This window comes from Triticum aestivum, chromosome 4B (assembly GCF_018294505.1).
Source record: "Triticum aestivum cultivar Chinese Spring chromosome 4B, IWGSC CS RefSeq v2.1, whole genome shotgun sequence".
Lineage (NCBI taxonomy): Eukaryota > Viridiplantae > Streptophyta > Magnoliopsida > Poales > Poaceae > Triticum > Triticum aestivum.
This window is the reverse complement of record NC_057804.1, coordinates 250,411,794-250,416,852: the sequence shown is the minus strand read 5'-3', so window position 1 is coordinate 250,416,852 and position 5,059 is coordinate 250,411,794. Positions and strand designations below refer to the sequence as shown.

The 5,059-nt window shown below is 40.6% G+C and overlaps 1 long non-coding RNA gene across 3 annotated transcripts; it reads left to right on the top strand.

The window, feature by feature from the left end:
* The first annotated feature begins 1,374 nt into the window (after positions 1-1,374).
* LOC123091928 (uncharacterized) lies at positions 1,375-4,599 on the top strand. 3 transcript variants are annotated; one of them, XR_006443834.1, is made up of 3 exons: positions 1,379-3,507; positions 3,630-4,021; positions 4,134-4,599. It is a non-coding gene; the product is annotated as an uncharacterized lncRNA (long non-coding RNA). The 3 variants fall into 3 exon arrangements; XR_006443832.1 differs by having other exon boundaries at positions 1,379-3,762; positions 3,944-4,021; XR_006443833.1 differs by having other exon boundaries at positions 1,375-4,021.
* Positions 4,600-5,059: the final 460 nt, after the last annotated feature.

Sequence of the window (5,059 nt, the reverse complement as noted above, 5' to 3'; positions counted from 1 at the left end):
GCCTCTCCTTCGTGCCCACAACGCTATAGCCAAGTGTGCGAACCTTTTCTTGCGTTACAAACACGTTTGCTAACAAATTATATAGTCCCACCTCGCCCTTTTTCATCATTATTCGTCAATTTATATATGTTCTTAAGTTTTCTGGAAAATCAAGGAAGGAGCTGTTTTGGGAATAGATGTGAATTTGATTGCCGAAAGAAAGAGAGGCCAAGCGGGGAGGCTTTGCTTGATTAGTTGGCTCTACAGAGAGAGAAGGGGCGAGAGAGCGCCATGGGAGGAGGAAGGAATCGAAGAAGGGGGAGTGGTCCAGGAGCAGGTCTGTTTCTTCGTGCGTGCCTTCGGCCTGACGGGCTTCTAGTGAACTCACGAAAAAAAATCACCTCAAAAGAAAAGGAAAATAAGGGTAAAACCAGCATAAGCTTTTCTAAGCTGCAATTTTATGTGCATGTGAAGACGTGCGATGCTATGGTAGTTTTGTTTGTTTGTCAGACCTACTCTTATCAATAGTATTTGTTTAGGTAACTCCAGCATATAGATCACAATGGATTGTAGTGTATAGATAAACTCAGATTTTGGTTTGTCTGTTGTACATTGCATTGCTAATTTCACCCGATTTAATTTCCAACTATGAAAACAATGCTCTGTTGTTTACTGAAGCTGAGAAGCAGTAGATAGGATGCATGTTTTGAATTTTTGCATTGAGATTCAGCCAATACCACGCTTGAGATTGCTAAGCGTGATACTGATGTACGATGTTTCCAAAAATATCTAAGAGGCTATGAACAAATTTAGATGGTCAATGACGGGAATACATACCCTCTTCCTAAACTATATATGTTTGATTTATATTTTTTTTAATCAGAGACTTTTCTCCTACATTGGTCGTGACTAAAGTAGATTTAGGTTACTTAGGTGACAAGAGAGTTAAAGGTGGTTAAGGTACCTAGGTTTAATTGGCAAATGATAAAGTTACAATCAATTGAATTTTTTTCTGCATAGAAATGCATGGACATTTAACCATATCTCTTTATGCATGTATGTTACTTTAACAAATGGACAATTAAGTTTTCAGTTAAGACGAATCTTGATAGCATCACATACATGAGTATTCTCCCATGGCAACGCACAAACGCACGAACATGAAAAATTATTTTCTCCCGTTGCAATGCACGGGCATTTGTGCTAGTTTTTCCCTAATAATAATAATAATAATAATAATAATAATAATAATAATAATAATAATAATAATCTTTCCCTACTAATAAAGCACGGAATGCTTCTGGTCGTACGTCACGGCAGTTTTGCAGAAAAGCCCTTGTGTTTTTAGATATTCAAGCCGCAGTCCTGACGAGAAGTCCCGAACCGGTACGAGCGAGAGAGAAAAAAACGTACCCGCACAACCCACAACCCAACCTCCCAATCCCATCTCCACCTCCAGCGCTCCTCCACCCCCGCCGCCGCCGCCGCCGGCCCCTGCCGCGCGCCGCCGACCCCCTCCTTGCGGCCAACTCCGCCGGGGCGCTACCCCTACCCCAAGTGCCCCACCCCGCGGCCTTCCACCGCCGACGACACACGACGCCGCGCTGTTGCCGGCTCCCCCTCCCCTGCTACCACGGTGCTGCCGGGACTCCTCCCCGTTGCTTCGACCTCGGCGTTGGTTCCCCCAAACCCGCCGGTTTCGCCACCGGCCACAACTTCCTGGCGCACTCCACCAACCGACAGACCAGTTCGCCCGCCTCCCATGGCTAACATCGCTGCTACCCCAGTGTCGCTTCCCACCCCAGGGGCTCATCTCCTCCACCTGCGCGCCACTCCCCGACCTTCCCTTTTCGCGCCGTATGCTTCCTCCCGCTTCACTGCCTGGCATGTGCCAGGTCCAATCTGGACGAACAGGACAACATAGCCAGCCATATGCGCCCCTCCAATCTGAACGGCTTGCTCTGCATGATGCCGCTTGCTTGCTGTGTGTGGGGTATATTTTTGTTGTACTCTTAATTTGCTGTTGATGTCATATGCTACAGATTCATGTTTTTATGAGATACTTGGAATACGTAAGAGTACTGATATAGTAGAAACAAAGCACGTACAGTTAGCAATACAGAAGCCGCAGAATGTTTAAGGGGAGTTGAATGTCAAAAACCACAACCCTGCTACTCTGATAGTTTTCAGGCTCACATTTTATGGGAAATTATTCAGTTTGTCACTTTGTTATGGGATATAATGTCTAACATATCATAATGTTTTGGTGGAAACGGTAGTAGTTTCTGACCTCTTTCAGAGTTTAAACTATTTTCCTGATGACTGAATGAAGTTGAAACTTTGACAACGGATGTAGCAGGGTTAACAGAAAACATGATGCACGATTGAATTAAACATGCAGGGTTCAATACGCATCTCTAATTATTCTTATGTTTATTATTTTTAATAATCTACCACTTCTGGCATCCTGTCGGTGAGTCTTCTTTTGGCCTGCGAACCATAGTCATTGTAGCTTTGCTCTAGTTTGCCAATGTATAGCTGAATATGAGCCATCTACTTGCTGGAAGTGGTCACATATGGGGTAACTTTTAGTGGCAGGGTGAAGCAATGGTACTGGCATTTGTATTACTGAAAGTACAGTACATACTTTGTGTTATTTTGCATGCTCTCTATATGTTCTCGTCTTGGCAGGGGATGCTTGGTGATGACTCCTTAAATGCTCTGAGTAATAATTGAGAATACATAGACAATGTCAAATTGAAGTGTGATATTTGTATGTCATATTTACTCCACAATAACTTTTTATGTGTTTTTCTCATTCTTTTTACATAGACGTAATGATTTCTTTATGCCGCAATGTTACTTATGTCATTTGGATTTGGACATGCCGCAGTGTTACTTCGATCTCTGGATGGTTGGTGGCCACCTTAATTAGAATCATTAGGGGTAATGTAGTTGCAATGCAGTATCTATGTGTGGGCTACCGGATGGAGTTGCAACAGCTGTGGTCAAAAGCCGGATGTTTTGGAGATGCCATGTTTGATTAATTAATTAATCATCTTTTGTGGTGCCATTAGTTCTGATCCTGAGCTAGGAGGATTTAATATTCTTAATCATGCTTTCATGCAAATTGACCCAGTTCGTCCATTGATTGATTACTGGACTCCGAGTTGCATTGCTTATTTTGGTAAGTGAGAACGTATGACTGTAATTCTGCATACATCATCATGCTATTTCCTCCTAATTTATATATGAAGATTAAGTGTCCCTTTTTACCTAAAATTTACTTGAATATTTAACTGAGAATTACTTCATTGTGTGTCATGCCTATCTTATTCCATCCACATGATCTATGGACCACAGATATAGTTCTCAATCCAAGGAGAGTCCGAAAACTAATAATTTGTGCCTTGAATAACGAATGTAATTTTTTTGTTCTAATCTTGAAACTTTGGCTAATGTGATAATCCTTTTCGCCCTCATCGATGGTGGCCATCTATTTGATCACAACACATGGTCAATCCCAAGGTGATAAGCTCTGCTTCTTTTGGTATACACATTTGAGTAATCCATTCGTGTTATCCAAACAGACTTGTTAGTTGTAGTGAGTACAATCTAACAGAAGCAAAAGTCTCTATTGATTGTTGTAGGAGATCCAGAAAGCGGAGCATTGGGGCACTCTGATTTTTAAGAAGCTCCATGCACGTATTAAGGCCAGTAAATTCAATTTGTTTCTCATCTGCTTCTCTATGGTCTGTTGTCCTTATTCGATCTGTTATTCAGGTATGTGTTGTTAACGCTCCTAATTTTGGGAGAATCAGAAAAAAAATAAGTTTTGCAAGTTACGTCATATTTCCATGTTTTAGTATGAGATTTAGATATATTGTTTCTCCGGTTCCATATTCATTATATGTTTTTCTCCTATAATTGGCCTGCTTATTTACACAAGTCTGAATTCCTAAAGGTTCAAGAGTATTTCAATGTTGCTAAAGAAAGATACAAGGATCAGTGCCGTAACATTGTTGAAAGACAATCAGACACAGTATGCTTTTAACTTGCCATTTCCTTACTGACTAAACCTGAGTACATGACTATTTTCAGTTTTCTAATTCATTGGAGCTGTGCTAATCTCCTCACTCCTTGCCCTGATGTAGGACACCATGCAGCAGCACTTCACCCTGCAGTTCATGCTCTGCTCACCATGACCTGCCTCCTCATCATCAGACATACTCATGTGTACTAGGATCTCCTCACCATCAAAGTTCATGTGTCCTCTAGATCAAGCCTATGCATGTGAGCTGAAGAATTGTTTGCCTGTTCACAATTGGTGATTGAAGGGTGGCCGGTGACTTCCATAATTTTCTTGTAGTTGTTTGTTGGATAATCTTTAAAATTAGGATTGTAGAGAACTTTACATTACTGTAAAACTTCGTCTTCTTGGTGTTGATGCTTACATATTCCATTATGCTAACTCAGCAACACTTTTAGCAGAAATTGGTTGTTTATGCAGACACGCGGTGTAGTAAAATTGAAGATTTAGCTCCCGCATTGCATACTTATGCTATGTTGTAGTAATGTTCTATCCATGAATTATATATAGCAGACTGTATGTTCAGCCTCCACGTTCATTTCTTTGATCTCCTCAGGTTTCACAGAGGATTTAGTTGTACATATGTGCCAATATACCTATGTGAGCCTCCCTGAATTATGTCGATATCTATGAAACTTTGTTGTTCTTCCTCGCCAAGATGTCTATTATAATTTTGGTATATACTTCATATATACGATGTGATCTATGCTTGGAAATAAGGGTAAAAGGTCAACAGATCAAAGCCTAAGTCCAAATTATGCTACTCCCTCTAATCTATATTACTTGTGTTCTCTAATAAAGGAATTCTGCAATGCATTCCGCTGGAGTTAATAAGCTAATAAAAGGCAATCAACCCCATTTAGTACTGATATTTCATGTCGCATGAACTTTTTAGCTTCTCATTATTTTTGTGCAATTTTTCCTTCAAAAAATGTTCGCGATTTTGTACAAAATATTTTCTTACTCAAAAAATGTTCACATTTTTGAAAC